Genomic DNA, 27406 nt, shown 5'->3' with positions numbered 1-27406 from the left:
ACATCAAAGGATGTTTCGTCTTTCTGCCAACTTTTTTCTCACGAAAACGTAGAGGCCACGCCTTCTTCAGTGCTTGTACACTGTTACCATCGATAAGTCTGGCAACACCCTTCTTTCAGCAGATGCTCTAAGATATCATGGTGGAATTAGGCCATATGTCAACAAGGAAGCTTTAACATACCCTTTCCCTAAAATTATTGAGCTATTGCATATATCAGTGTGTGCAATAAGGTATATAGTGGCGAGATAGTTTGCTGGGCCTTACCACCTTGGTGAGAGCTTATTGGGACCTGAGGGGTATATATGCCTTGAGCGGCCAGCAAACTTGTGCTTGCTAAGGCAGCACATATACTAAAATTGGATCGATACAGAGAAGATTAGCATGGCCCCTGCAAAAGGATGACACGCAAATCCGTGAAGCGCTCCATATTTATGCAGCTGTGATCAAGGCCTGCTTCACAGGTCTAAAAGCATCCCCTCCTGCCACTCCTTATTTTCGTTTGTGTTCTCTTCCAAATCAGGAAAATTCTGTCAAGTCCTTCACTGCCTCAAGATCTCCATAGGATCAACTCCTCCTGCTGCATATCGTGTCCAGTTACATCGAGTTTATACTCCCTTGACAAAGACATCAAAGGATGTTTCGTCTTTCTGCCAACTTTTTTTCTCATGAAAACGTAGAGGCCACGCCTTCTTCAGTGCTTGTACACTGGTACCATCGATAAGTCTGACAACACCCTTCTTTCAGCAGATGCTCTATGATATCATGGTGGAATTAGGCCATACGTGAACAATGAAGCTTTAACATACCCTTTCCCTAAAATGATTGAGCTGTTGCATATATCAGTGTGTGCAATAAGGTATATAGTGTCGAGATAGTTTGCTGGGCCTTACCACCTTGGTGAGAGCTTGCTGGGACCTGAGGTGTACATATGCCTTGAGCGGCCAGCAAACTTGTGCTTGCTAAGGCAGCACTTATACTAAAATTGGATCGATACAGAGAAGATTAGCATGGCCCCTGCGAAAGGATGACACGCAAATCCGTGAAGCGCTCCATATTTATGCAGCTGTGATCAAGGCCTGCTTCACAGGTCTAAAAGCATCCCCTCCTGCCACTCCTTATTTTCGTTTGTGTTCTCTTCCAAATCAGGAAAATTCTGTCAAGTCCTTCACTGCCTCAAGATCTCCATAGGATCAACTCCTCCTGCTGCATATCGTGTCCAGTTACATCGAGTTTATACTCCCTTGACAAAGACATCAAAGGATGTTTCGTCTTTCTGCCAACTTTTTTTCTCATGAAAACGTAGAGGCCACGCCTTCTTCAGTGCTTGTACACTGGTACCATCGATAAGTCTGACAACACCCTTCTTTCAGCAGATGCTCTATGATATCATGGTGGAATTAGGCCATACGTGAACAATGAAGCTTTAACATACCCTTTCCCTAAAATGATTGAGCTGTTGCATATATCAGTGTGTGCAATAAGGTATACAGTGTCGAGATAGTTTGCTGGGCCTTACCACCTTGGTGAGAGCTTGCTGGGACCTGAGGTGTACATATGCCTTGAGCGGCCAGCAAACTTGTGCTTGCTAAGGCAGCACATATACTAAAATTGGATCTATACAGAGAAGATTAGCATGGCCCCTGCGAAAGGATGACACGCAAATCCGTGAAGCGCTCCATATTTATGCAGCTGTGATCAAGGCCTGCTTCACAGGTCTAAAAGCATCCCCTCCTGCCACTCTTTATTTTCGTTTGTGTTCTCTTCCAAATCAGGAAAATTCTGTCAAGTCCTTCACTGCCTCAAGATCTCCATAGGATCAACTCCTCCTGCTGCAGATTGTGTCCAGTTACATCGAGTTTATACTCCCTTGACAAAGACATCAAAGGATGATTCGTCTTTCTGACAACTTTTTTTCTCACGAAAACGTAGAGGCCACGCCTTCTTCAGTGCTTGTACACTGGTACCATCGATAAGTCTGGCAACACCCTTCTTTCAGCAGATGTTCTAAGATATCATGGTGGAATTAGGCCATACGTGAACAATGAAGCTTTAACATACCCTTTCCCTAAAATTATTGAGCTGTTGCATATATCAGTGTGTGCAATAAGGTATACAGTGGCGCGATAGTTTGCTGGGCCTTACCACCTTGGTGAGAGCTTGCTGGGACCTGAGGTGTACATATGCCTTGAGCGGCCAGCAAACTTGTGCTTGCTAAGGCAGCACATATACTAAAATTGGATCGAGACAGAGAAGATTAGCATGGCCCCTGCGAAAGGATGACGCAAATCCGTGAAGTGCTCCATATTTATGCAGCTGTGATCAAGGCCTGCTTCACAGGTCTAAAAGCATCCCCTCCTGCAACTCTTTATTTTCGTTTGTGTTCTCTTCCAAATCAGGAAAATTCTGTCAAGTCCTTCACTGCCTCAAGATCTCCATAGGATCAACTCCTCCTGCTGCAGATTGTGTCCAGTTACATCGAGTTTATACTCCCTTGACAAAGACATCAAAGGATGATTCGTCTTTCTGCCAACTTTTTTTATCACGAAATGTAGAGGCCACGCCTTCTTCAGTGCTTGTACACTGGTACCATCGATAAGTCTGACAACACCCTTCTTTCAGCAGATGCTCTATGATATCATGGTGAAATTAGGCCATATGTGAACAATGAAGCTTTAACATACCCTTTCCCTAAAATTATTGAGCTGTTGCATATATCAGTGTGTGCAATAAGGTATACAGTGGCGAGATAGTTTGCTGGGCCTTACCACCTTGGTGAGAGCTTGCTGGGACCTGAGGTGTACATATGCCTTGAGCGGCCAGCAAAGTTGTGCTTGCTAAGGCAGCACATATACTAAAATTAGATCGATACAGAGAAGATTAGCATGGCCCCTGCGAAAGGATGACACGCAAATCCGTGAAGCGCTCCATATTTATGCAGCTGTGATCAAGGCCTGCTTCACAGGTCTAAAAGCATCCCCTCCAGCCACTCCTTATTTTCGTTTGTGTTCTCTTCCAAATCAGGAAAATTCTGTCAAGTCCTTCACTGCCTCAAGATCTCCATAGGATCAACTCCTCCTGCTGCATTTCGTGTCCAGTTACATCGAGTTTATACTCCCTTGACAAAGACATCAAAGGATGTTACGTCTTTCTGCCAACTTTTTTTCTCACGAAAACGTAGAGGCCACGCCTTCTTCAGTGCTTGTACACTGGTACCATCGATAAGTCTGACAACACCCTTCTTTCAGCAGATGCTCTATGATATCATGGTGGAATTAGGCCATATATGAACAATGAAGCTTTAACATACCCTTTCCCTAAAATTATTGAGCTGTTGCATATATCAGTGTGTGCAATAAGGTATACAGTGTCGAGATAGTTTGCTGGGCCTTACCACCTTGGTGAGAGCTTGCTGGGACCTGAGGTGTACATATGCCTTGAGCGGCCAGCAAACTTATGCTTGCTAAGGCAGCACATATACTAAAATTGGATTGATACAGAGAAGATTAACATGGCCCCTGAAAAAGGATGACATGCAAATCCGTGAAGTGCTCCATATTTATGCAGCTGTGATCAAGGCCTGCTTCACAGGTCTAAAAGCATCCCCTCCTGCAACTCTTTATTTTCGTTTGTGTTCTCTTCCAAATCAGGAAAATTCTGTCAAGTCCTTCACTGCCTCAAGATCTCCATAGGATCAACTCCTCCTGCTGCAGATTGTGTCCAGTTACATCAAGTTTATACTCCCTTGACAAAGACATCAAAGGATGATTCGTCTTTCTGCCAACTTTTTTTCTCACGAAATGTAGAGGCCACGCCTTCTTCAGTGCTTGTACACTGGTACCATCGATAAGTCTGACAACACCCTTCTTTCAGCAGATGCTCTATGATATCATGGTGAAATTAGGCCATATGTGAACAATAAAGCTTTAACAAAGCCTTTCCCTAAAATTATTGAGCTGTTGCATATATCAGTGTGTACAATAAGGTATACAGTGTCGAGATAGTTTGCTGGGCCTTACCACCTTGGTGAGAGCTTGCTGGGACCTGAGGTGTACATATGCCTTGAGCGGCCAGCAAACTTGTGCTTGCTAAGGCAGCACATATACTAAAATGGATCGATACAGAGAAGATTAGCATGGCCCCTGCGAAAGGATGACACCCAAATCCGTGAAGCGCTCCATATTTATGCAGCTGTGATCAAGGCCTGCTTCACAGGTCTAAAAGCATCCCCTCCTGCCACTCTTTATTTTCGTTTGTGTTCTCTTCCAAATCAGGAAAATTCTGTCAAGTTCTTCACTGCCTCAAGATCTCCATAGGATCAACTCCTCCTGCTGCATATCGTGTCCAGTTACATCGAGTTTATACTCCCTTGACAAAGACATCAAAGGATGTTTCGTCTTTCTGCCAACTTTTTTTCTCACGAAAACGTAGAGGCCACGCCTTCTTCAGTGCTTGTACACTGGTACCATCGATAAGTCTGACAACACCCTTCTTTCAGCAGATGCTCTATGATATCATGGTGGAATTAGGCCATATGTGAACAATGAAGCTTTAACATACCCTTTCCCTAAAATTATTGAGCTGTTGCATATATCAGTGTGTGCAATAAGGTATACAGTGGCGAGATAGTTTGCTGGGCCTTACCACCTTGGTGAGAGCTTGCTGGGACCTGAGGTGTACATATGCCTTGAGCGGCCAGCAAACTTGTGCTTGCTAAGGCAGCACATATACTAAAATTGGATCGATACAGAGAAGATTAGCATGGCCCCTGCGAAAGGGTGACACGCAAATCCGTGAAGCGCTCCATATTTATGCAGCTGTGATCAAGGCCTGCTTCACAGGTCTAAAAGCATCCCCTCCTGCCACTCCTTATTTTCGTTTGTGTTCTCTTCCAAATCAGGAAAATTCTGTCAAGTCCTTCACTGCCTCAAGATCTCCATAGGATCAACTCCTCCTGCTGCATATCGTGTCCAGTTACATCGAGTTTATACTCCCTTGACAAAAACATCAAAGGATGTTTCGTCTTTCTGCCAACTTTTTTTCTCACGAAAACGTAGAGGCCACGCCTTCTTCAGTGCTTGTACACTGGTACCATCGATAAGTCTGACAACACCCTTCTTTCAGCAGATGCTCTATGATATCATGGTGGAATTAGGCCATATGTGAACAATGAAGCTTTAACATACCCTTTCCCTAAAATTATTGAGCTGTTGCATATATCAGTGAGTGCAATAAGGTATACAGTGGCGAGATAGTTTGCTGGGCCTTACCACCTTGGTGAGAGCTTGCTGGGACCTGAGGGCTAAATATGTCTTGAGCGGCCAGCAAAGTTGTGCTTGCTAAGGCAGCACATATACTAAAATTGGATCGATACAGAGAAGATTAGCATGGCCCCTGCGAAAGGATGACACGCAAATCCGTGAAGCGCTCCATATTTATGCAGCTGTGATCAAGGCCTGCTTCACAGGTCTAAAAGCATCCCCTCCTGCCACTCCTTATTTTCGTTTGTGTTCTCTTCCAAATCAGGAAAATTCTGTCAAGTCCTTCACTGCCTCAAGATCTCCATAGGATCAACTCCTCCTGCTGCAGATTGTGTCCAGTTACATCGAGTTTATACTCCCTTGACAAAGACATCAAAGGATGTTTCGTCTTTCTGCCAACTTTTTTCTCACGAAAACGTAGAGGCCACGCCTTCTTCAGTGCTTGTACACTGTTACCATCGATAAGTCTGGCAACACCCTTCTTTCAGCAGATGCTCTAAGATATCATGGTGGAATTAGGCCATATGTCAACAAGGAAGCTTTAACATACCCTTTCCCTAAAATTATTGAGCTATTGCATATATCAGTGTGTGCAATAAGGTATATAGTGGCGAGATAGTTTGCTGGGCCTTACCACCTTGGTGAGAGCTTATTGGGACCTGAGGGGTATATATGCCTTGAGCGGCCAGCAAACTTGTGCTTGCTAAGGCAGCACATATACTAAAATTGGATCGATACAGAGAAGATTAGCATGGCCCCTGCGAAAGGATGACACGCAAATCCGTGAAGCGCTCCATATTTATGCAGCTGTGATCAAGGCCTGCTTCACAGGTCTAAAAGCATCCCCTCCTGCCACTCCTTATTTTCGTTTGTGTTCTCTTCCAAATCAGGAAAATTCTGTCAAGTCCTTCACTGCCTCAAGATCTCCATAGGATCAACTCCTCCTGCTGCATATCGTGTCCAGTTACATCGAGTTTATACTCCCTTGACAAAGACATCAAAGGATGTTTCGTCTTTCTGCCAACTTTTTTTTCTCATGAAAACGTAGAGGCCACGCCTTCTTCAGTGCACCCTTCTTTCAGCAGATGCTCTATGATATCATGGTGAAATTAGGCCATATGTGAACAATGAAGCTTTAACATACCCTTTCCCTAAAATTATTGAGCTGTTGCATATATCAGTGTGTGCAATAAGGTATACAGTGTCGAGATAGTTTGCTGGGCCTTACCACCTTGGTGAGAGCTTGCTGGGACCTGAGGTGTACATATGCCTTGAGCGGCCAGCAAACTTGTGCTTGCTAAGGCAGCACATATACTAAAATTGGATCGATACAGAGAAGATTAGCATGGCCCCTGCGAAAGGATGACACGCAAATCCGTGAAGCGCTCCATATTTATGCAGCTGTGATCAAGGCCTGCTTCACAGGTCTAAAAGCATCCCCTCCTGCCACTCTTTATTTTCGTTTGTGTTCTCTTCCAAATCAGGAAAATTCTGTCAAGTTCTTCACTGCCTCAAGATCTCCATAGGATCAACTCCTCCTGCTGCATATCGTGTCCAGTTACATCGAGTTTATACTCCCTTGACAAAGACATCAAAGGATGTTTCGTCTTTCTGCCAACTTTTTTTCTCACGAAAACGTAGAGGCCACACCTTCTTCAGTGCTTGTACACTGGTACCATCGATAAGTCTGACAACACCCTTCTTTCAGCAGATGCTCTATGATATCATGGTGGAATTAGGCCATATATGAACAATGAAGCTTTAACATACCCTTTCCCTAAAATTATTGAGCTGTTGCATATATCAGTGTGTGCAATAAGGTATACAGTGGCGAGATAGTTTGCTGGGCCTTACTACCTTGGTGAGAGCTTGCTGGGACCTGAGGGCTACATATGCCTTGAGCGGCCAGCAAAGTTGTGCTTGCTAAGGCAGCACATATACTAAAATTGGATCGATACAGAGAAGATTAGCATGGCCCCTGCGAAAGGATGACACGCAAATCCGTGAAGCGCTCCATATTTATGCAGCTGTGATCAAGGCCTGCTTCACAGGTCTAAAAGCATCCCCTCCTGCCACTCCTTATTTTCGTTTGTGTTCTCTTCCAAATCAGGAAAATTCTGTCAAGTCCTTCACTGCCTCAAGATCTCCATAGGATCAACTCCTCCTGCTGCAGATTGTGTCCAGTTACATCGAGTTTATACTCCCTTGACAAAGACATCAAAGGATGTTTCGTCTTTCTGCCAACTTTTTTCTCACGAAAACGTAGAGGCCACGCCTTCTTCAGTGCTTGTACACTGTTACCATCGATAAGTCTGGCAACACCCTTCTTTCAGCAGATGCTCTAAGATATCATGGTGGAATTAGGCCATATGTCAACAAGGAAGCTTTAACATACCCTTTCCCTAAAATTATTGAGCTATTGCATATATCAGTGTGTGCAATAAGGTATATAGTGGCGAGATAGTTTGCTGGGCCTTACCACCTTGGTGAGAGCTTATTGGGACCTGAGGGGTATATATGCCTTGAGCGGCCAGCAAACTTGTGCTTGCTAAGGCAGCACATATACTAAAATTGGATCGATACAGAGAAGATTAGCATGGCCCCTGCGAAAGGATGACACGCAAATCCGTGAAGCGCTCCATATTTATGCAGCTGTGATCAAGGCCTGCTTCACAGGTCTAAAAGCATCCCCTCCTGCCACTCCTTATTTTCGTTTGTGTTCTCTTCCAAATCAGGAAAATTCTGTCAAGTCCTTCAATGCCTCAAGATCTCCATAGGATCAACTCCTCCTGCTGCATATCGTGTCCAGTTACATCGAGTTTATACTCCCTTGACAAAGACATCAAAGGATGTTTCGTCTTTCTGCCAACTTTTTTTTCTCATGAAAACGTAGAGGCCACGCCTTCTTCAGTGCACCCTTCTTTCAGCAGATGCTCTATGATATCATGGTGAAATTAGGCCATATGTGAACAATGAAGCTTTAACATACCCTTTCCCTAAAATTATTGAGCTGTTGCATATATCAGTGTGTGCAATAAGGTATACAGTGTCGAGATAGTTTGCTGGGCCTTACCACCTTGGTGAGAGCTTGCTGGGACCTGAGGTGTACATATGCCTTGAGCGGCCAGCAAACTTGTGCTTGCTAAGGCAGCACATATACTAAAATTGGATCGATATAGAGAAGATTAGCATGGCCCCTGCGAAAGGATGACACGCAAATCCGTGAAGCGCTCCATATTTATGCAGCTGTGATCAAGGCCTGCTTCACAGGTCTAAAAGCATCCCCTCCTGCCACTCTTTATTTTCGTTTGTGTTCTCTTCCAAATCAGGAAAATTCTGTCAAGTTCTTCACTGCCTCAAGATCTCCATAGGATCAACTCCTCCTGCTGCATATCGTGTCCAGTTACATCGAGTTTATACTCCCTTGACAAAGACATCAAAGGATGTTTCGTCTTTCTGCCAACTTTTTTTCTCACGAAAACGTAGAGGCCACACCTTCTTCAGTGCTTGTACACTGGTACCATCGATAAGTCTGACAACACCCTTCTTTCAGCAGATGCTCTATGATATCATGGTGGAATTAGGCCATATATGAACAATGAAGCTTTAACATACCCTTTCCCTAAAATTATTGAGCTGTTGCATATATCAGTGTGTGCAATAAGGTATACAGTGTCGAGATAGTTTGCTGGGCCTTACCACCTTGGTGAGAGCTTGCTGGGACCTGAGGTGTACATATGCCTTGAGCGGCCAGCAAACTTGTGCTTGCTAAGGCAGCACATATACTAAAATTGGATCGATACAGAGAAGATTAGCATGGCCCCTGCGAAAGGATGACACGCAAATCCGTGAAGCGCTCCATATTTATGCAGCTGTGATCAAGGCCTACTTCACAGGTCTAAAAGCATCCCCTCCTGCCACTCCTTATTTTCGTTTGTGTTCTCTTCCAAATCAGGAAAATTCTGTCAAGTCCTTCACTGCCTCAAGATCTCCATAGGATCAACTTCTCCTGCTGCATATCGTGTCCAGTTACATCGAGTTTATACTCCCTTGACAAAGACATCAAAGGATGTTTCGTCTTTCTGCCAACTTTTTTCTCACGAAAACGTAGAGGCCACGCCTTCTTCAGTGCTTGTACACTGTTACCATCGATAAGTCTGGCAACACCCTTCTTTCAGCAGATGCTCTAAGATATCATGGTGGAATTAGGCCATATGTCAACAAGGAAGCTTTAACATACCCTTTCCCTAAAATTATTGAGCTATTGCATATATCAGTGTGTGCAATAAGGTATATAGTGGCGAGATAGTTTGCTGGGCCTTACCACCTTGGTGAGAGCTTATTGGGACCTGAGGGGTATATATGCCTTGAGCGGCCAGCAAACTTGTGCTTGCTAAGGCAGCACATATACTAAAATTGGATCGATACAGAGAAGATTAGCATGGCCCCTGCGAAAGGATGACACGCAAATCCGTGAAGCGCTCCATATTTATGCAGCTGTGATCAAGGCCTGCTTCACAGGTCTAAAAGCATCCCCTCCTGCCACTCCTTATTTTCGTTTGTGTTCTCTTCCAAATCAGGAAAATTCTGTCAAGTCCTTCACTGCCTCAAGATCTCCATAGGATCAACTCCTCCTGCTGCATATCGTGTCCAGTTACATCGAGTTTATACTCCCTTGACAAAGACATCAAAGGATGTTTCGTCTTTCTGCCAACTTTTTTTCTCATGAAAACGTAGAGGCCACGCCTTCTTCAGTGCTTGTACACTGGTACCATCGATAAGTCTGACAACACCCTTCTTTCAGCAGATGCTCTATGATATCATGGTGGAATTAGGCCATACGTGAACAATGAAGCTTTAACATACCCTTTCCCTAAAATGATTGAGCTGTTGCATATATCAGTGTGTGCAATAAGGTATACAGTGTCGAGATAGTTTGCTGGGCCTTACCACCTTGGTGAGAGCTTGCTGGGACCTGAGGTGTACATATGCCTTGAGCGGCCAGCAAACTTGTGCTTGCTAAGGCAGCACATATACTAAAATTGGATCGATACAGAGAAGATTAGCATGGCCCCTGCGAAAGGATGACACGCAAATCCGTGAAGCGCTCCATATTTATGCAGCTGTGATCAAGGCCTGCTTCACAGGTCTAAAAGCATCCCCTCCTGCCACTCCTTATTTTCGTTTGTGTTCTCTTCCAAATCAGGAAAATTCTGTCAAGTCCTTCACTGCCTCAAGATCTCCATAGGATCAACTCCTCCTGCTGCAGATTGTGTCCAGTTACATCGAGTTTATACTCCCTTGACAAAGACATCAAAGGATGATTCGTCTTTCTGACAACTTTTTTTCTCACGAAAACGTAGAGGCCACGCCTTCTTCAGTCCTTGTACACTGGTACCATCGATAAGTCTGGCAACACCCTTCTTTCAGCAGATGTTCTAAGATATCATGGTGGAATTAGGCCATACGTGAACAATGAAGCTTTAACATAACCTTTCCCTAAAATTATTGAGCTGTTGCATATATCAGTGTGTGCAATAAGGTATACAGTGGCGCGATAGTTTGCTGGGCCTTACCACCTTGGTGAGAGCTTGCTGGGACCTGAGGTGTACATATGCCTTGAGCGGCCAGCAAACTTGTGCTTGCTAAGGCAGCACATATACTAAAATTGGATCGATACAGAGAAGATTAGCATGGCCCCTGCGAAAGGATGACGCAAATCCGTGAAGCGCTCCATATTTATGCAGCTGTGATCAAGGCCTGCTTCACAGGTCTAAAAGCATCCCCTCCTGCAACTCTTTATTTTCGTTTGTGTTCTCTTCCAAATCAGGAAAATTCTGTCAAGTCCTTCACTGCCTCAAGATCTCCATAGGATCAACTCCTCCTGCTGCAGATTGTGTCCAGTTACATCGAGTTTATACTCCCTTGACAAAGACATCAAAGGATGATTCGTCTTTCTGCCAACTTTTTTTATCACGAAATGTAGAGGCCACGCCTTCTTCAGTGCTTGTACACTGGTACCATCGATAAGTCTGACAACACCCTTCTTTCAGCAGATGCTCTATGATATCATGGTGAAATTAGGCCATATGTGAACAATGAAGCTTTAACATACCCTTTCCCTAAAATTATTGAGCTGTTGCATATATCAGTGTGTGCAATAAGGTATACAGTGGCGAGATAGTTTGCTGGGCCTTACCACCTTGGTGAGAGCTTGCTGGGACCTGAGGTGTACATATGCCTTGAGCGGCCAGCAAACTTGTGCTTGCTAAGGCAGCACATATACTAAAATTAGATCGATACAGAGAAGATTAGCATGGCCCCTGCGAAAGGATGACACGCAAATCCGTGAAGCGCTCCATATTTATGCAGCTGTGATCAAGGCCTGCTTCACAGGTCTAAAAGCATCCCCTCCTGCCACTCCTTATTTTCGTTTGTGTTCTCTTCCAAATCAGGAAAATTCTGTCAAGTCCTTCACTGCCTCAAGATCTCCATAGGATCAACTCCTCCTGCTGCATTTCGTGTCCAGTTACATCGAGTTTATACTCCCTTGACAAAGACATCAAAGGATGTTACGTCTTTCTGCCAACTTTTTTTCTCACGAAAACGTAGAGGCCACGCCTTCTTCAGTGCTTGTACACTGGTACCATCGATAAGTCTGACAACACCCTTCTTTCAGCAGATGCTCTATGATATCATGGTGGAATTAGGCCATATATGAACAATGAAGCTTTAACATACCCTTTCCCTAAAATTATTGAGCTGTTGCATATATCAGTGTGTGCAATAAGGTATACAGTGTCGAGATAGTTTGCTGGGCCTTACCACCTTGGTGAGAGCTTGCTGGGACCTGAGGTGTACATATGCCTTGAGCGGCCAGCAAACTTGTGCTTGCTAAGGCAGCGCATATACTAAAATTGGATTGATACAGAGAAGATTAACATGGCCCCTGAAAAAGGATGATATGGAAATCCGTGAAGTGCTCCATATTTATGCAGCTGTGATCAAGGCCTGCTTCACAGGTCTAAAAGCATCCCCTCCTGCAACTCTTTATTTTCGTTTGTGTTCTCTTCCAAATCAGGAAAATTCTGTCAAGTCCTTCACTGCCTCAAGATCTCCATAGGATCAACTCCTCCTGCTGCAGATTGTGTCCAGTTACATCAAGTTTATACTCCCTTGACAAAGACATCAAAGGATGATTCGTCTTTCTGCCAACTTTTTTTCTCACGAAATGTAGAGGCCACGCCTTCTTCAGTGCTTGTACACTGGTACCATCGATAAGTCTGACAACACCCTTCTTTCAGCAGATGCTCTATGATATCATGGTGAAATTAGGCCATATGTGAACAATGAAGCTTTAACAAAGCCTTTCCCTAAAATTATTGAGCTGTTGCATATATCAGTGTGTACAATAAGGTATACAGTGTCGAGATAGTTTGCTGGGCCTTACCACCTTGGTGAGAGCTTGCTGGGACCTGAGGTGTACATATGCCTTGAGCGGCCAGCAAACTTGTGCTTGCTAAGGCAGCACATATACTAAAATTGGATCGATACAGAGAAGATTAGCATGGCCCCTGCGAAAGGATGACACCCAAATCCGTGAAGCGCTCCATATTTATGCAGCTGTGATCAAGGCCTGCTTCACAGGTCTAAAAGCATCCCCTCCTGCCACTCTTTATTTTCGTTTGTGTTCTCTTCCAAATCAGGAAAATTCTGTCAAGTTCTTCACTGCCTCAAGATCTCCATAGGATCAACTCCTCCTGCTGCATATCGTGTCCAGTTACATCGAGTTTATACTCCCTTGACAAAGACATCAAAGGATGTTTCGTCTTTCTGCCAACTTTTTTTCTCACGAAAACGTAGAGGCCACGCCTTCTTCAGTGCTTGTACACTGGTACCATCGATAAGTCTGACAACACCCTTCTTTCAGCAGATGCTCTATGATATCATGGTGGAATTAGGCCATATGTGAACAATGAAGCTTTAACATACCCTTTCCCTAAAATTATTGAGCTGTTGCATATATCAGTGTGTGCAATAAGGTATACAGTGGCGAGATAGTTTGCTGGGCCTTACCACCTTGGTGAGAGCTTGCTGGGACCTTAGGGCTACATATGCCTTGAGCGGCCAGCAAACTTGTGCTTGCTAAGGCAGCACATATACTAAAATTGGATTGATACAGAGAAGATTAACATGGCCCCTGAAAAAGGATGACATGGAAATCCGTGAAGTGCTCCATATTTATGCAGCTGTGATCAAGGCCTGCTTCACAGGTCTAAAAGCATCCCCTCCTGCAACTCTTTATTTTCGTTTGTGTTCTCTTCCAAATCAGGAAAATTCTGTCAAGTCCTTCACTGCCTCAAGATCTCCATAGGATCATTTCCTCCTGCTGCAGATTGTGCCCAGTTACATCGAGTTTATACTCCCTTGACAAAGACATCAAAGGATGATTCGTCTTTCTGCCAACTTTTTTTCTCACGAAATGTAGAGGCCACGCCTTCTTCAGTGCTTGTACACTGGTACCATCGATAAGTCTGACAACACCCTTCTTTCAGCAGATGCTCTATGATGTCATGGTGAAATTAGGCCATATGTGAACAATGAAGCTTTAACATACCCTTTCCCTAAAATTATTGAGCTGTTGCATATATCAGTGTGTGCAATAAGGTATACAGTGTCGAGATAGTTTGCTGGGCGTTACCACCTTGGTGAGAGCTTGCTGGGACCAGAGGTGTACATATGCCTTGAGCAGCCAGCAAACTTGTGCTTGCTAAGGCAGCACATATACTAAAATTGGATCGATACAGAGAAGATTAGCATGGCCCCTGCGAAAGGATGACACGCAAATCCGTGAAGCGCTCCATATTTATGCAGCTGTGATCAAGGCCTGCTTCACAGGTCTAAAAGCATCCCCTCCTGCCACTCTTTATTTTCGTTTGTGTTCTCTTCCAAATCAGGAAAATTCTGTCTAGTTCTTCACTGCCTCAAGATCTCCATAGGATCAACTCCTCCTGCTGCATATCGTGTCCAGTTACATCGAGTTTATACTCCCTTGACAAAGACATCAAAGGATGTTACGTCTTTCTGCCAACTTTTTTTCTCACGAAAACGTAGAGGCCACGCCTTCTTCAGTGCTTGTACACTGGTACCATCGATAAGTCTGACAACACCCTTCTTTCAGCAGATGCTCTATGATATCATGGTGGAATTAGGCCATATATGAACAATGAAGCTTTAACATACCCTTTCCCTAAAATTATTGAGCTGTTGCATATATCAGTGTGTGCAATAAGGTATACAGTGTCGAGATAGTTTGCTGGGCCTTACCACCTTGGTGAGAGCTTGCTGGGACCTGAGGTCTACATATGCCTTGAGCGGCCAGCAAACTTGTGCTTGCTAAGGCAGCACATATACTAAAATTGGATCGATACAGAGAAGATTAGCATGGCCCCTGCGAAAGGATGACACGCAAATCCGTGAAGCGCTCCATATTTATGCAGCTGTGATCAAGGCCTGCTTCACAGGTCTAAAAGCATCCCCTCCTGCCACTCCTTATTTTCGTTTGTGTTCTCTTCCAAATCAGGAAAATTCTGTCAAGTCCTTCACTGCCTCAAGATCTCCATAGGATCAACTCCTCCTGCTGCATATCGTGTCCAGTTACATCGAGTTTATACTCCCTTGACAAAAACATCAAAGGATGTTTCGTCTTTCTGCCAACTTTTTTTCTCACGAAAACGTAGAGGCCACGCCTTCTTCAGTGCTTGTACACTGGTACCATCGATAAGTCTGACAACACCCTTCTTTCAGCAGATGCTCTATGATATCATGGTGGAATTAGGCCATATGTGAACAATGAAGCTTTAACATACCCTTTCCCTAAAATTATTGAGCTGTTGCATATATCAGTGAGTGCAATAAGGTATACAGTGGCGAGATAGTTTGCTGGGCCTTACCACCTTGGTGAGAGCTTGCTGGGACCTGAGGGCTAAATATGTCTTGAGCGGCCAGCAAAGTTGTGCTTGCTAAGGCAGCACATATACTAAAATTGGATCGATACAGAGAAGATTAGCATGGCCCCTGCGAAAGGATGACACGCAAATCCGTGAAGCGCTCCATATTTATGCAGCTGTGATCAAGGCCTGCTTCACAGGTCTAAAAGCATCCCCTCCTGCCACTCCTTATTTTCGTTTGTGTTCTCTTCCAAATCAGGAAAATTCTGTCAAGTCCTTCACTGCCTCAAGATCTCCATAGGATCAACTCCTCCTGCTGCAGATTGTGTCCAGTTACATCGAGTTTATACTCCCTTGACAAAGACATCAAAGGATGTTTCGTCTTTCTGCCAACTTTTTTCTCACGAAAACGTAGAGGCCACGCCTTCTTCAGTGCTTGTACACTGTTACCATCGATAAGTCTGGCAACACCCTTCTTTCAGCAGATGCTCTAAGATATCATGGTGGAATTAGGCCATATGTCAACAAGGAAGCTTTAACATACCCTTTCCCTAAAATTATTGAGCTATTGCATATATCAGTGTGTGCAATAAGGTATATAGTGGCGAGATAGTTTGCTGGGCCTTACCACCTTGGTGAGAGCTTATTGGGACCTGAGGGGTATATATGCCTTGAGCGGCCAGCAAACTTGTGCTTGCTAAGGCAGCACATATACTAAAATTGGATCGATACAGAGAAGATTAGCATGGCCCCTGCGAAAGGATGACACGCAAATCCGTGAAGCGCTCCATATTTATGCAGCTGTGATCAAGGCCTGCTTCACAGGTCTAAAAGCATCCCCTCCTGCCACTCCTTATTTTCGTTTGTGTTCTCTTCCAAATCAGGAAAATTCTGTCAAGTCCTTCACTGCCTCAAGATCTCCATAGGATCAACTCCTCCTGCTGCATATCGTGTCCAGTTACATCGAGTTTATACTCCCTTGACAAAGACATCAAAGGATGTTTCGTCTTTCTGCCAACTTTTTTTTCTCATGAAAACGTAGAGGCCACGCCTTCTTCAGTGCACCCTTCTTTCAGCAGATGCTCTATGATATCATGGTGAAATTAGGCCATATGTGAACAATGAAGCTTTAACATACCCTTTCCCTAAAATTATTGAGCTGTTGCATATATCAGTGTGTGCAATAAGGTATACAGTGTCGAGATAGTTTGCTGGGCCTTACCACCTTGGTGAGAGCTTGCTGGGACCTGAGGTGTACATATGCCTTGAGCGGCCAGCAAACTTGTGCTTGCTAAGGCAGCACATATACTAAAATTGGATCGATACAGAGAAGATTAGCATGGCCCCTGCGAAAGGATGACACGCAAATCCGTGAAGCGCTCCATATTTATGCAGCTGTGATCAAGGCCTGCTTCACAGGTCTAAAAGCATCCCCTCCTGCCACTCTTTATTTTCGTTTGTGTTCTCTTCCAAATCAGGAAAATTCTGTCAAGTTCTTCACTGCCTCAAGATCTCCATAGGATCAACTCCTCCTGCTGCATATCGTGTCCAGTTACATCGAGTTTATACTCCCTTGACAAAGACATCAAAGGATGTTTCGTCTTTCTGCCAACTTTTTTTCTCACGAAAACGTAGAGGCCACACCTTCTTCAGTGCTTGTACACTGGTACCATCGATAAGTCTGACAACACCCTTCTTTCAGCAGATGCTCTATGATATCATGGTGGAATTAGGCCATATATGAACAATGAAGCTTTAACATACCCTTTCCCTAAAATGATTGAGCTGTTGCATATATCAGTGTGTGCAATAAGGTATACAGTGGCGAGATAGTTTGCTGGGCCTTACTACCTTGGTGAGAGCTTGCTGGGACCTGAGGGCTACATATGCCTTGAGCGGCCAGCAAAGTTGTGCTTGCTAAGGCAGCACATATACTAAAATTGGATCGATACAGAGAAGATTAGCATGGCCCCTGCGAAAGGATGACACGCAAATCCGTGAAGCGCTCCATATTTATGCAGCTGTGATCAAGGCCTGCTTCACAGGTCTAAAAGCATCCCCTCCTGCCACTCTTTATTTTCGTTTGTGTTCTCTTCCAAATCAGGAAAATTCTGTCAAGTCCTTCACTGCCTCAAGATCTCCATAGGATCAACTCCTCCTGCTGCAGATTGTGTCCAGTTACATCGAGTTTATACTCCCTTGACAAAGACATCAAAGGATGATTCGTCTTTCTGACAACTTTTTTTCTCACGAAAACGTAGAGGCCACGCCTTCTTCAGTCCTTGTACACTGGTACCATCGATAAGTCTGGCAACACCCTTCTTTCAGCAGATGTTCTAAGATATCATGGTGGAATTAGGCCATACGTGAACAATGAAGCTTTAACATAACCTTTCCCTAAAATTATTGAGCTGTTGCATATATCAGTGTGTGCAATAAGGTATACAGTGGCGCGATAGTTTGCTGGGCCTTACCACCTTGGTGAGAGCTTGCTGGGACCTGAGGTGTACATATGCCTTGAGCGGCCAGCAAACTTGTGCTTGCTAAGGCAGCACATATACTAAAATTGGATCGATACAGAGAAGATTAGCATGGCCCCTGCGAAAGGATGACGCAAATCCGTGAAGCGCTCCATATTTATGCAGCTGTAATCAAGGCCTGCTTCACAGGTCTAAAAGCATCCCCTCCTGCAACTCTTTATTTTCGTTTGTGTTCTCTTCCAAATCAGGAAAATTCTGTCAAGTCCTTCACTGCCTCAAGATCTCCATAGGATCAACTCCTCCTGCTGCAGATTGTGTCCAGTTACATCGAGTTTATACTCCCTTGACAAAGACATCAAAGGATGATTCGTCTTTCTGCCAACTTTTTTTATCACGAAATGTAGAGGCCACGCCTTCTTCAGTGCTTGTACACTGGTACCATCGATAAGTCTGACAACACCCTTCTTTCAGCAGATGCTCTATGATATCATGGTGAAATTAGGCCATATGTGAACAATGAAGCTTTAACATACCCTTTCCCTAAAATTATTGAGCTGTTGCATATATCAGTGTGTGCAATAAGGTATACAGTGGCGAGATAGTTTGCTGGGCCTTACCACCTTGGTGAGAGCTTGCTGGGACCTGAGGTGTACATATGCCTTGAGCGGCCAGCAAAGTTGTGCTTGCTAAGGCAGCACATATACTAAAATTAGATCGATACAGAGAAGATTAGCATGGCCCCTGCGAAAGGATGACACGCAAATCCGTGAAGCGCTCCATATTTATGCAGCTGTGATCAAGGCCTGCTTCACAGGTCTAAAAGCATCCCCTCCTGCCACTCCTTATTTTCGTTTGTGTTCTCTTCCAAATCAGGAAAATTCTGTCAAGTCCTTCACTGCCTCAAGATCTCCATAGGATCAACTCCTCCTGCTGCATTTCGTGTCCAGTTACATCGAGTTTATACTCCCTTGACAAAGACATCAAAGGATGTTACGTCTTTCTGCCAACTTTTTTTCTCACGAAAACGTAGAGGCCACGCCTTCTTCAGTGCTTGTACACTGGTACCATCGATAAGTCTGACAACACCCTTCTTTCAGCAGATGCTCTATGATATCATGGTGGAATTAGGCCATATATGAACAATGAAGCTTTAACATACCCTTTCCCTAAAATTATTGAGCTGTTGCATATATCAGTGTGTGCAATAAGGTATACAGTGTCGAGATAGTTTGCTGGGCCTTACCACCTTGGTGAGAGCTTGCTGGGACCTGAGGTGTACATATGCCTTGAGCGGCCAGCAAACTTGTGCTTGCTAAGGCAGCGCATATACTAAAATTGGATTGATACAGAGAAGATTAACATGGCCCCTGAAAAAGGATGACATGGAAATCCGTGAAGTGCTCCATATTTATGCAGCTGTGATCAAGGCCTGCTTCACAGGTCTAAAAGCATCCCCTCCTGCAACTCTTTATTTTCGTTTGTGTTCTCTTCCAAATCAGGAAAATTCTGTCAAGTCCTTCACTGCCTCAAGATCTCCATAGGATCAACTCCTCCTGCTGCAGATTGTGTCCAGTTACATCAAGTTTATACTCCCTTGACAAAGACATCAAAGGATGATTCGTCTTTCTGCCAACTTTTTTTCTCACGAAATGTAGAGGCCACGCCTTCTTCAGTGCTTGTACACTGGTACCATCGATAAGTCTGACAACACCCTTCTTTCAGCAGATGCTCTATGATATCATGGTGAAATTAGGCCATATGTGAACAATGAAGCTTTAACAAAGCCTTTCCCTAAAATTATTGAGCTGTTGCATATATCAGTGTGTACAATAAGGTATACAGTGTCGAGATAGTTTGCTGGGCCTTACCACCTTGGTGAGAGCTTGCTGGGACCTGAGGTGTACATATGCCTTGAGCGGCCAGCAAACTTGTGCTTGCTAAGGCAGCACATATACTAAAATTGGATCGATACAGAGAAGATTAGCATGGCCCCTGCGAAAGGATGACACCCAAATCCGTGAAGCGCTCCATATTTATGCAGCTGTAATCAAGGCCTGCTTCACAGGTCTAAAAGCATCCCCTCCTGCCACTCTTTATTTTCGTTTGTGTTCTCTTCCAAATCAGGAAAATTCTGTCAAGTTCTTCACTGCCTCAAGATCTCCATAGGATCAACTCCTCCTGCTGCATATCGTGTCCAGTTACATCGAGTTTATACTCCCTTGACAAAGACATCAAAGGATGTTTCGTCTTTCTGCCAACTTTTTTTCTCACGAAAACGTAGAGGCCACGCCTTCTTCAGTGCTTGTACACTGGTACCATCGATAAGTCTGACAACACCCTTCTTTCAGCAGATGCTCTATGATATCATGGTGGAATTAGGCCATATGTGAACAATGAAGCTTTAACATACCCTTTCCCTAAAATTATTGAGCTGTTGCATATATCAGTGTGTGCAATAAGGTATACAGTGGCGAGATAGTTTGCTGGGCCTTACCACCTTGGTGAGAGCTTGCTGGGACCTTAGGGCTACATATGCCTTGAGCGGCCAGCAAACTTGTGCTTGCTAAGGCAGCACATATACTAAAATTGGATTGATACAGAGAAGATTAACATGGCCCCTGAAAAAGGATGACATGGAAATCCGTGAAGTGCTCCATATTTATGCAGCTGTGATCAAGGCCTGCTTCACAGGTCTAAAAGCATCCCCTCCTGCAACTCTTTATTTTCGTTTGTGTTCTCTTCCAAATCAGGAAAATTCTGTCAAGTCCTTCACTGCCTCAAGATCTCCATAGGATCATTTCCTCCTGCTGCAGATTGTGCCCAGTTACATCGAGTTTATACTCCCTTGACAAAGACATCAAAGGATGATTCGTCTTTCTGCCAACTTTTTTTCTCACGAAATGTAGAGGCCACGCCTTCTTCAGTGCTTGTACACTGGTACCATCGATAAGTCTGACAACACCCTTCTTTCAGCAGATGCTCTATGATGTCATGGTGAAATTAGGCCATATGTGAACAATGAAGCTTTAACATACCCTTTCCCTAAAATTATTGAGCTGTTGCATATATCAGTGTGTGCAATAAGGTATACAGTGTCGAGATAGTTTGCTGGGCGTTACCACCTTGGTGAGAGCTTGCTGGGACCAGAGGTGTACATATGCCTTGAGCAGCCAGCAAACTTGTGCTTGCTAAGGCAGCACATATACTAAAATTGGATCGATACAGAGAAGATTAGCATGGCCCCTGCGAAAGGATGACACGCAAATCCGTGAAGCGCTCCATATTTATGCAGCTGTGATCAAGGCCTGCTTCACAGGTCTAAAAGCATCCCCTCCTGCCACTCTTTATTTTCGTTTGTGTTCTCTTCCAAATCAGGAAAATTCTGTCTAGTTCTTCACTGCCTCAAGATCTCCATAGGATCAACTCCTCCTGCTGCATATCGTGTCCAGTTACATCGAGTTTATACTCCCTTGACAAAGACATCAAAGGATGTTACGTCTTTCTGCCAACTTTTTTTCTCACGAAAACGTAGAGGCCACGCCTTCTTCAGTCCTTGTACACTGGTACCATCGATAAGTCTGACAACACCCTTCTTTCAGCAGATGCTCTATGATATCATGGTGGAATTAGGCCATATATGAACAATGAAGCTTTAACATACCCTTTCCCTAAAATTATTGAGCTGTTGCATATATCAGTGTGTGCAATAAGGTATACAGTGTCGAGATAGTTTGCTGGGCCTTACCACCTTGGTGAGAGCTTGCTGGGACCTGAGGTGTACATATGCCTTGAGCGGCCAGCAAACTTGTGCTTGCTAAGGCAGCACATATACTAAAATTGGATCGATACAGAGAAGATTAGCATGGCCCCTGCGAAAGGATGACACGCAAATCCGTGAAGCGCTCCATATTTATGCAGCTGTGATCAAGGCCTGCTTCACAGGTCTAAAAGCATCCCCTCCTGCCACTCCTTATTTTCGTTTGTGTTCTCTTCCAAATCAGGAAAATTCTGTCAAGTCCTTCACTGCCTCAAGATCTCCATAGGATCAACTCCTCCTGCTGCATATCGTGTCCAGTTACATCGAGTTTATACTCCCTTGACAAAAACATCAAAGGATATTTCGTCTTTCTGCCAACTTTTTTTCTCACGAAAACGTAGAGGCCACGCCTTCTTCAGTGCTTGTACACTGGTACCATCGATAAGTCTGACAACACCCTTCTTTCAGCAGATGCTCTATGATATCATGGTGGAATTAGGCCATATGTGAACAATGAAGCTTTAACATACCCTTTCCCTAAAATTATTGAGCTGTTGCATATATCAGTGAGTGCAATAAGGTATACAGTGGCGAGATAGTTTGCTGGGCCTTACCACCTTGGTGAGAGCTTGCTGGGACCTGAGGGCTAAATATGTCTTGAGCGGCCAGCAAAGTTGTGCTTGCTAAGGCAGCACATATACTAAAATTGGATCGATACAGAGAAGATTAGCATGGCCCCTGCGAAAGGATGACACGCAAATCCGTGAAGCGCTCCATATTTATGCAGCTGTGATCAAGGCCTGCTTCACAGGTCTAAAAGCATCCCCTCCTGCCACTCCTTATTTTCGTTTGTGTTCTCTTCCAAATCAGGAAAATTCTGTCAAGTCCTTCACTGCCTCAAGATCTCCATAGGATCAACTCCTCCTGCTGCAGATTGTGTCCAGTTACATCGAGTTTATACTCCCTTGACAAAGACATCAAAGGATGTTTCGTCTTTCTGCCAACTTTTTTCTCACGAAAACGTAGAGGCCACGCCTTCTTCAGTGCTTGTACACTGTTACCATCGATAAGTCTGGCAACACCCTTCTTTCAGCAGATGCTCTAAGATATCATGGTGGAATTAGGCCATATGTCAACAAGGAAGCTTTAACATACCCTTTCCCTAAAATTATTGAGCTATTGCATATATCAGTGTGTGCAATAAGGTATATAGTGGCGAGATAGTTTGCTGGGCCTTACCACCTTGGTGAGAGCTTATTGGGACCTGAGGGGTATATATGCCTTGAGCGGCCAGCAAACTTGTGCTTGCTAAGGCAGCACATATACTAAAATTGGATCGATACAGAGAAGATTAGCATGGCCCCTGCGAAAGGATGACACGCAAATCCGTGAAGCGCTCCATATTTATGCAGCTGTGATCAAGGCCTGCTTCACAGGTCTAAAAGCATCCCCTCCTGCCACTCCTTATTTTCGTTTGTGTTCTCTTCCAAATCAGGAAAATTCTGTCAAGTCCTTCACTGCCTCAAGATCTCCATAGGATCAACTCCTCCTGCTGCATATCGTGTCCAGTTACATCGAGTTTATACTCCCTTGACAAAGACATCAAAGGATGTTTCGTCTTTCTGCCAACTTTTTTTTCTCATGAAAACGTAGAGGCCACGCCTTCTTCAGTGCACCCTTCTTTCAGCAGATGCTCTATGATATCATGGTGAAATTAGGCCATATGTGAACAATGAAGCTTTAACATACCCTTTCCCTAAAATTATTGAGCTGTTGCATATATCAGTGTGTGCAATAAGGTATACAGTGTCGAGATAGTTTGCTGGGCCTTACCACCTTGGTGAGAGCTTGCTGGGACCTGAGGTGTACATATGCCTTGAGCGGCCAGCAAACTTGTGCTTGCTAAGGCAGCACATATACTAAAATTGGATCGATACAGAGAAGATTAGCATGGCCCCTGCGAAAGGATGACACGCAAATCCGTGAAGCGCTCCATATTTATGCAGCTGTGATCAAGGCCTGCTTCACAGGTCTAAAAGCATCCCCTCCTGCCACTCTTTATTTTCGTTTGTGTTCTCTTCCAAATCAGGAAAATTCTGTCAAGTTCTTCACTGCCTCAAGATCTCCATAGGATCAACTCCTCCTGCTGCATATCGTGTCCAGTTACATCGAGTTTATACTCCCTTGACAAAGACATCAAAGGATGTTTCGTCTTTCTGCCAACTTTTTTTCTCACGAAAACGTAGAGGCCACACCTTCTTCAGTGCTTGTACACTGGTACCATCGATAAGTCTGACAACACCCTTCTTTCAGCAGATGCTCTATGATATCATGGTGGAATTAGGCCATATATGAACAATGAAGGTTTAACATACCCTTTCCCTAAAATGATTGAGCTGTTGCATATATCAGTGTGTGCAATAAGGTATACAGTGGCGAGATAGTTTGCTGGGCCTTACTACCTTGGTGAGAGCTTGCTGGGACCTGAGGGCTACATATGCCTTGAGCGGCCAGCAAAGTTGTGCTTGCTAAGGCAGCACATATACTAAAATTGGATCGATACAGAGAAGATTAGCATGGCCCCTGCGAAAGGATGACACGCAAATCCGTGAAGCGCTCCATATTTATGCAGCTGTGATCAAGGCCTGCTTCACAGGTCTAAAAGCATCCCCTCCTGCCACTCCTTATTTTCGTTTGTGTTCTCTTCCAAATCAGGAAAATTCTGTCAAGTCCTTCACTGCCTCAAGATCTCCATAGGATCAACTCCTCCTGCTGCATATCGTGTCCAGTTACATCGAGTTTATACTCCCTTGACAAAGACATCAAAGGATGTTTCGTCTTTCTGCCAACTTTTTTTCTCATGAAAACGTAGAGGCCACGCCTTCTTCAGTGCTTGTACACTGGTACCATCGATAAGTCTGACAACACCCTTCTTTCAGCAGATGCTCTATGATATCATGGTGGAATTAGGCCATACGTGAACAATGAAGCTTTAACATACCCTTTCCCTAAAATGATTGAGCTGTTGCATATATCAGTGTGTGCAATAAGGTATACAGTGTCGAGATAGTTTGCTGGGCCTTACCACCTTGGTGAGAGCTTGCTGGGACCTGAGGTGTACATATGCCTTGAGCGGCCAGCAAACTTGTGCTTGCTAAGGCAGCACATATACTAAAATTGGATCGATACAGAGAAGATTAGCATGGCCCCTGCGAAAGGATGACACGCAAATCCGTGAAGCGCTCCATATTTATGCAGCTGTGATCAAGGCCTGCTTCACAGGTCTAAAAGCATCCCCTCCTGCCACTCTTTATTTTCGTTTGTGTTCTCTTCCAAATCAGGAAAATTCTGTCAAGTCCTTCACTGCCTCAAGATCTCCATAGGATCAACTCCTCCTGCTGCATATCGTGTCCAGTTACATCGAGTTTATACTCCCTTGACAAAGACATCAAAGGATGTTTCGTCTTTCTGCCAACTTTTTTTCTCACGAAAACGTAGAGGCCACGCCTTCTTCAGTGCTTGTACACTGGTACCATCGATAAGTCTGACAACACCCTTCTTTCAGCAGATGCTCTATGATATCATGGTGGAATTAGGCCATACGTGAACAATGAAGCTTTAACATACCCTTTCCCTAAAATTATTGAGCTGTTGCATATATCAGTGTGTGCAATAAGGTATACAGTGGCGAGATAGTTTGCTGGGCCTTACCACCTTGGTGAGAGCTTGCTGGGACCTGAGGTGTACATATGCCTTGAGCGGCCAGCAAACTTGTGCTTGCTAAGGCAGCACATATACTAAAATTGGATCGATACAGAGAAGATTAGCATGGCCCCTGTGAAAGGACGACATGCATATCTGTGAAGTGCTCCATATTTATGCAGCTGTGATCAAGGCCTGCTTCACAGGTCTAAAAGCATCCCCTCCTGCAACTCTTTATTTTAGTTTGTGTTCTCTTCCAAATCAGGAAAATTCTGTCAAGTCCTTCACTGCCTCAAGATCTCCATAGGATCAACTCCTCCTGCTGCAGATTGTGTCCAGTTACATCGAGTTTATACTCCCTTGACAAAGACATCAAAGGATGATTCGTCTTTCTGACAACTTTTTTTCTCACGAAAACGTAGAGGCCACGCCTTCTTCAGTGCTTGTACACTGGTACCATCGATAAGTCTGGCAACACCCTTCTTTCAGCAGATGTTCTAAGATATCATGGTGGAATTAGGCCATACGTGAACAATGAAGCTTTAACATACCCTTTCCCTAAAATTATTGAGCTGTTGCATATATCAGTGTGTGCAATAAGGTATACAGTGGCGCGATAGTTTGCTGGGCCTTACCACCTTGGTGAGAGCTTGCTGGGACCTGAGGTGTACATATGCCTTGGACGGCCAGCAAACTTGTGCTTGCTAAGGCAGCACATATACTAAAATTGGATCGATACAGAGAAGATTAGCATGGCCCCTGCGAAAGGATGACACGCAAATCCGTGAAGCGCTCCATATTTATGCAGCTGTGATCAAGGCCTGCTTCACAGGTCTAAAAGCATCCCCTCCTGCAACTCTTTATTTTCGTTTGTGTTCTCTTCCAAATCAGGAAAATTCTGTCAAGTCCTTCACTGCCTCAAGATCTCCATAGGATCAACTCCTCCTGCTGCAGATTGTGTCCAGTTACATCGAGTTTATACTCCCTTGACAAAGACATCAAAGGATGATTCGTCTTTCTGCCAACTTTTTTTATCACGAAATGTAGAGGCCACGCCTTCTTCAGTGCTTGTACACTGGTACCATCGATAAGTCTGACAACACCCTTCTTTCAGCAGATGCTCTATGATATCATGGTCAAATTAGGCCATATGTGAACAATGAAGCTTTAACATACCCTTTCCCTAAAATTATTGAGCTGTTGCATATATCAGTGTGTGCAATAAGGTATACAATGTCGAGATAGTTTGCTGAGCCTTACCACCTTGGTGAGAGCTTGCTGGGACCTGAGGTGTACATATGCCTTGAGCGGCCAGCAAACTTGTGCTTGCTAAGGCAGCACATATACTAAAATTGGATCGATACAGAGAAGATTAGCATGGCCCCTGCGAAAGGATGACACGCAAATCCGTGAAGCGCTCCATATTTATGCAGCTGTGATCAAGGCCTGCTTCACAGGTCTAAAAGCATCCCCTCCTGCCACTCCTTATTTTCGTTTGTGTTCTCTTCCAAATCAGGAAAATTCTGTCAAGTCCTTCACTGCCTCAAGATCTCCATAGGATCAACTCCTCCTGCTGCATATCGTGTCCAGTTACATCGAGTTTATACTCCCTTGACAAAGACATCAAAGGATGTTTCGTCTTTCTGCCAACTTTTTTTCTCACGAAAACGTAGAGGCCACGCCTTCTTCAGTGCTTGTACACTGGTACCATCGATAAGTCTGACAACACCCTTCTTTCAGCAGATGCTCTATGATATCATGGTGGAATTAGGCCATACGTGAACAATGAAGCTTTAACATACCCTTTCCCTAAAATTATTGAGCTGTTGCATATATCAGTGTGTGCAATAAGGTATACAGTGGCGAGATAGTTTGCTGGGCCTTACCACCTTGGTGAGAGCTTGCTGGGACCTGAGGGCTACATATGCCTTGAGCGGCCAGCAAACTTGTGCTTGCTAAGGCAGCACATATACTAAAATTGGATTGATACAGAGAAGATTAACATGGCCCCTGAAAAAGGATGACATGGAAATCCGTGAAGTGCTCCATATTTATGCAGCTGTGATCAAGGCCTGCTTCACAGGTCTAAAAGCATCCCCTCCTGCAACTCTTTATTTTCGTTTGTGTTCTCTTCCAAATCAGGAAAATTCTGTCAAGTCCTTCACTGCCTCAAGATCTCCATAGGATCAACTCCTCCTGCTGCAGATTGTGTCCAGTTACATCGAGTTTATACTCCCTTGACAAAGACATCAAAGGAT

At 44.3% G+C, this 27406-nt stretch overlaps 44 non-coding genes across 44 annotated transcripts; all 44 read left to right on the top strand.

The window, feature by feature from the left end:
- The first annotated feature begins 327 nt into the window (after window positions 1-327).
- Window positions 328-434, top strand: LOC137085533 (U6 spliceosomal RNA). The gene has a single exon (XR_010907110.1). It is a non-coding gene; the product is annotated as a U6 spliceosomal RNA (small nuclear RNA).
- A 519-nt stretch (window positions 435-953) lies between these two features.
- On the top strand, window positions 954-1060 carry LOC137085861 (U6 spliceosomal RNA). Its single transcript, XR_010907415.1, has one exon. It is a non-coding gene; the product is annotated as a U6 spliceosomal RNA (small nuclear RNA).
- A 519-nt stretch (window positions 1061-1579) lies between these two features.
- On the top strand, window positions 1580-1686 carry LOC137085848 (U6 spliceosomal RNA). The gene has a single exon (XR_010907402.1). It is a non-coding gene; the product is annotated as a U6 spliceosomal RNA (small nuclear RNA).
- A 519-nt stretch (window positions 1687-2205) lies between these two features.
- Window positions 2206-2310, top strand: LOC137085485 (U6 spliceosomal RNA). Its single transcript, XR_010907073.1, has one exon. It is a non-coding gene; the product is annotated as a U6 spliceosomal RNA (small nuclear RNA).
- Window positions 2311-2828: 518 nt separating this feature from the next.
- LOC137085920 (U6 spliceosomal RNA) lies at window positions 2829-2935 on the top strand. The gene has a single exon (XR_010907470.1). It is a non-coding gene; the product is annotated as a U6 spliceosomal RNA (small nuclear RNA).
- Window positions 2936-3458: 523 nt separating this feature from the next.
- LOC137085490 (U6 spliceosomal RNA) lies at window positions 3459-3561 on the top strand. The gene has a single exon (XR_010907077.1). It is a non-coding gene; the product is annotated as a U6 spliceosomal RNA (small nuclear RNA).
- A 518-nt stretch (window positions 3562-4079) lies between these two features.
- Window positions 4080-4185, top strand: LOC137085437 (U6 spliceosomal RNA). Its single transcript, XR_010907027.1, has one exon. It is a non-coding gene; the product is annotated as a U6 spliceosomal RNA (small nuclear RNA).
- Window positions 4186-4704: 519 nt separating this feature from the next.
- Window positions 4705-4811, top strand: LOC137085958 (U6 spliceosomal RNA). Its single transcript, XR_010907505.1, has one exon. It is a non-coding gene; the product is annotated as a U6 spliceosomal RNA (small nuclear RNA).
- A 519-nt stretch (window positions 4812-5330) lies between these two features.
- On the top strand, window positions 5331-5437 carry LOC137085580 (U6 spliceosomal RNA). The gene has a single exon (XR_010907150.1). It is a non-coding gene; the product is annotated as a U6 spliceosomal RNA (small nuclear RNA).
- Window positions 5438-5955: 518 nt separating this feature from the next.
- Window positions 5956-6062, top strand: LOC137085579 (U6 spliceosomal RNA). The gene has a single exon (XR_010907149.1). It is a non-coding gene; the product is annotated as a U6 spliceosomal RNA (small nuclear RNA).
- A 487-nt stretch (window positions 6063-6549) lies between these two features.
- LOC137085578 (U6 spliceosomal RNA) lies at window positions 6550-6656 on the top strand. The gene has a single exon (XR_010907148.1). It is a non-coding gene; the product is annotated as a U6 spliceosomal RNA (small nuclear RNA).
- A 519-nt stretch (window positions 6657-7175) lies between these two features.
- On the top strand, window positions 7176-7282 carry LOC137085577 (U6 spliceosomal RNA). Its single transcript, XR_010907147.1, has one exon. It is a non-coding gene; the product is annotated as a U6 spliceosomal RNA (small nuclear RNA).
- A 518-nt stretch (window positions 7283-7800) lies between these two features.
- LOC137085576 (U6 spliceosomal RNA) lies at window positions 7801-7907 on the top strand. Its single transcript, XR_010907146.1, has one exon. It is a non-coding gene; the product is annotated as a U6 spliceosomal RNA (small nuclear RNA).
- Window positions 7908-8394: 487 nt separating this feature from the next.
- On the top strand, window positions 8395-8501 carry LOC137085932 (U6 spliceosomal RNA). Its single transcript, XR_010907481.1, has one exon. It is a non-coding gene; the product is annotated as a U6 spliceosomal RNA (small nuclear RNA).
- A 519-nt stretch (window positions 8502-9020) lies between these two features.
- LOC137085574 (U6 spliceosomal RNA) lies at window positions 9021-9127 on the top strand. Its single transcript, XR_010907145.1, has one exon. It is a non-coding gene; the product is annotated as a U6 spliceosomal RNA (small nuclear RNA).
- A 518-nt stretch (window positions 9128-9645) lies between these two features.
- LOC137085573 (U6 spliceosomal RNA) lies at window positions 9646-9752 on the top strand. The gene has a single exon (XR_010907144.1). It is a non-coding gene; the product is annotated as a U6 spliceosomal RNA (small nuclear RNA).
- A 519-nt stretch (window positions 9753-10271) lies between these two features.
- LOC137085572 (U6 spliceosomal RNA) lies at window positions 10272-10378 on the top strand. Its single transcript, XR_010907143.1, has one exon. It is a non-coding gene; the product is annotated as a U6 spliceosomal RNA (small nuclear RNA).
- Window positions 10379-10897: 519 nt separating this feature from the next.
- On the top strand, window positions 10898-11002 carry LOC137085434 (U6 spliceosomal RNA). Its single transcript, XR_010907024.1, has one exon. It is a non-coding gene; the product is annotated as a U6 spliceosomal RNA (small nuclear RNA).
- A 518-nt stretch (window positions 11003-11520) lies between these two features.
- LOC137085919 (U6 spliceosomal RNA) lies at window positions 11521-11627 on the top strand. The gene has a single exon (XR_010907469.1). It is a non-coding gene; the product is annotated as a U6 spliceosomal RNA (small nuclear RNA).
- A 519-nt stretch (window positions 11628-12146) lies between these two features.
- Window positions 12147-12253, top strand: LOC137085496 (U6 spliceosomal RNA). The gene has a single exon (XR_010907083.1). It is a non-coding gene; the product is annotated as a U6 spliceosomal RNA (small nuclear RNA).
- A 518-nt stretch (window positions 12254-12771) lies between these two features.
- On the top strand, window positions 12772-12878 carry LOC137085868 (U6 spliceosomal RNA). Its single transcript, XR_010907422.1, has one exon. It is a non-coding gene; the product is annotated as a U6 spliceosomal RNA (small nuclear RNA).
- A 519-nt stretch (window positions 12879-13397) lies between these two features.
- LOC137085464 (U6 spliceosomal RNA) lies at window positions 13398-13504 on the top strand. Its single transcript, XR_010907052.1, has one exon. It is a non-coding gene; the product is annotated as a U6 spliceosomal RNA (small nuclear RNA).
- Window positions 13505-14022: 518 nt separating this feature from the next.
- On the top strand, window positions 14023-14129 carry LOC137085571 (U6 spliceosomal RNA). The gene has a single exon (XR_010907142.1). It is a non-coding gene; the product is annotated as a U6 spliceosomal RNA (small nuclear RNA).
- Window positions 14130-14648: 519 nt separating this feature from the next.
- LOC137085570 (U6 spliceosomal RNA) lies at window positions 14649-14755 on the top strand. Its single transcript, XR_010907141.1, has one exon. It is a non-coding gene; the product is annotated as a U6 spliceosomal RNA (small nuclear RNA).
- Window positions 14756-15274: 519 nt separating this feature from the next.
- Window positions 15275-15381, top strand: LOC137085568 (U6 spliceosomal RNA). The gene has a single exon (XR_010907140.1). It is a non-coding gene; the product is annotated as a U6 spliceosomal RNA (small nuclear RNA).
- A 518-nt stretch (window positions 15382-15899) lies between these two features.
- LOC137085567 (U6 spliceosomal RNA) lies at window positions 15900-16006 on the top strand. The gene has a single exon (XR_010907139.1). It is a non-coding gene; the product is annotated as a U6 spliceosomal RNA (small nuclear RNA).
- Window positions 16007-16493: 487 nt separating this feature from the next.
- On the top strand, window positions 16494-16600 carry LOC137085566 (U6 spliceosomal RNA). The gene has a single exon (XR_010907138.1). It is a non-coding gene; the product is annotated as a U6 spliceosomal RNA (small nuclear RNA).
- Window positions 16601-17119: 519 nt separating this feature from the next.
- On the top strand, window positions 17120-17226 carry LOC137085565 (U6 spliceosomal RNA). Its single transcript, XR_010907137.1, has one exon. It is a non-coding gene; the product is annotated as a U6 spliceosomal RNA (small nuclear RNA).
- A 519-nt stretch (window positions 17227-17745) lies between these two features.
- LOC137085432 (U6 spliceosomal RNA) lies at window positions 17746-17850 on the top strand. Its single transcript, XR_010907023.1, has one exon. It is a non-coding gene; the product is annotated as a U6 spliceosomal RNA (small nuclear RNA).
- Window positions 17851-18368: 518 nt separating this feature from the next.
- On the top strand, window positions 18369-18475 carry LOC137085918 (U6 spliceosomal RNA). Its single transcript, XR_010907468.1, has one exon. It is a non-coding gene; the product is annotated as a U6 spliceosomal RNA (small nuclear RNA).
- Window positions 18476-18994: 519 nt separating this feature from the next.
- LOC137085487 (U6 spliceosomal RNA) lies at window positions 18995-19101 on the top strand. The gene has a single exon (XR_010907075.1). It is a non-coding gene; the product is annotated as a U6 spliceosomal RNA (small nuclear RNA).
- Window positions 19102-19619: 518 nt separating this feature from the next.
- On the top strand, window positions 19620-19726 carry LOC137085867 (U6 spliceosomal RNA). Its single transcript, XR_010907421.1, has one exon. It is a non-coding gene; the product is annotated as a U6 spliceosomal RNA (small nuclear RNA).
- A 519-nt stretch (window positions 19727-20245) lies between these two features.
- Window positions 20246-20352, top strand: LOC137085462 (U6 spliceosomal RNA). Its single transcript, XR_010907051.1, has one exon. It is a non-coding gene; the product is annotated as a U6 spliceosomal RNA (small nuclear RNA).
- A 518-nt stretch (window positions 20353-20870) lies between these two features.
- On the top strand, window positions 20871-20977 carry LOC137085564 (U6 spliceosomal RNA). Its single transcript, XR_010907136.1, has one exon. It is a non-coding gene; the product is annotated as a U6 spliceosomal RNA (small nuclear RNA).
- A 519-nt stretch (window positions 20978-21496) lies between these two features.
- On the top strand, window positions 21497-21603 carry LOC137085562 (U6 spliceosomal RNA). The gene has a single exon (XR_010907135.1). It is a non-coding gene; the product is annotated as a U6 spliceosomal RNA (small nuclear RNA).
- Window positions 21604-22122: 519 nt separating this feature from the next.
- LOC137085561 (U6 spliceosomal RNA) lies at window positions 22123-22229 on the top strand. Its single transcript, XR_010907134.1, has one exon. It is a non-coding gene; the product is annotated as a U6 spliceosomal RNA (small nuclear RNA).
- Window positions 22230-22747: 518 nt separating this feature from the next.
- LOC137085560 (U6 spliceosomal RNA) lies at window positions 22748-22854 on the top strand. Its single transcript, XR_010907133.1, has one exon. It is a non-coding gene; the product is annotated as a U6 spliceosomal RNA (small nuclear RNA).
- Window positions 22855-23341: 487 nt separating this feature from the next.
- Window positions 23342-23448, top strand: LOC137085559 (U6 spliceosomal RNA). Its single transcript, XR_010907132.1, has one exon. It is a non-coding gene; the product is annotated as a U6 spliceosomal RNA (small nuclear RNA).
- Window positions 23449-23967: 519 nt separating this feature from the next.
- On the top strand, window positions 23968-24074 carry LOC137085558 (U6 spliceosomal RNA). The gene has a single exon (XR_010907131.1). It is a non-coding gene; the product is annotated as a U6 spliceosomal RNA (small nuclear RNA).
- A 519-nt stretch (window positions 24075-24593) lies between these two features.
- LOC137085557 (U6 spliceosomal RNA) lies at window positions 24594-24700 on the top strand. The gene has a single exon (XR_010907130.1). It is a non-coding gene; the product is annotated as a U6 spliceosomal RNA (small nuclear RNA).
- Window positions 24701-25219: 519 nt separating this feature from the next.
- LOC137085417 (U6 spliceosomal RNA) lies at window positions 25220-25326 on the top strand. Its single transcript, XR_010907009.1, has one exon. It is a non-coding gene; the product is annotated as a U6 spliceosomal RNA (small nuclear RNA).
- Window positions 25327-25845: 519 nt separating this feature from the next.
- On the top strand, window positions 25846-25952 carry LOC137085556 (U6 spliceosomal RNA). Its single transcript, XR_010907129.1, has one exon. It is a non-coding gene; the product is annotated as a U6 spliceosomal RNA (small nuclear RNA).
- Window positions 25953-26470: 518 nt separating this feature from the next.
- On the top strand, window positions 26471-26577 carry LOC137085555 (U6 spliceosomal RNA). Its single transcript, XR_010907128.1, has one exon. It is a non-coding gene; the product is annotated as a U6 spliceosomal RNA (small nuclear RNA).
- Window positions 26578-27096: 519 nt separating this feature from the next.
- On the top strand, window positions 27097-27203 carry LOC137085461 (U6 spliceosomal RNA). Its single transcript, XR_010907050.1, has one exon. It is a non-coding gene; the product is annotated as a U6 spliceosomal RNA (small nuclear RNA).
- Window positions 27204-27406: the final 203 nt, after the last annotated feature.

The sequence above is a fragment of the Pseudorasbora parva genome, chromosome 8 (assembly GCF_024679245.1).
Source record: "Pseudorasbora parva isolate DD20220531a chromosome 8, ASM2467924v1, whole genome shotgun sequence".
Lineage (NCBI taxonomy): Eukaryota > Metazoa > Chordata > Actinopteri > Cypriniformes > Gobionidae > Pseudorasbora > Pseudorasbora parva.
The sequence above is the reverse complement of the archived record's forward strand: the minus strand, read 5'-3'. Positions and strand labels throughout refer to the sequence as shown.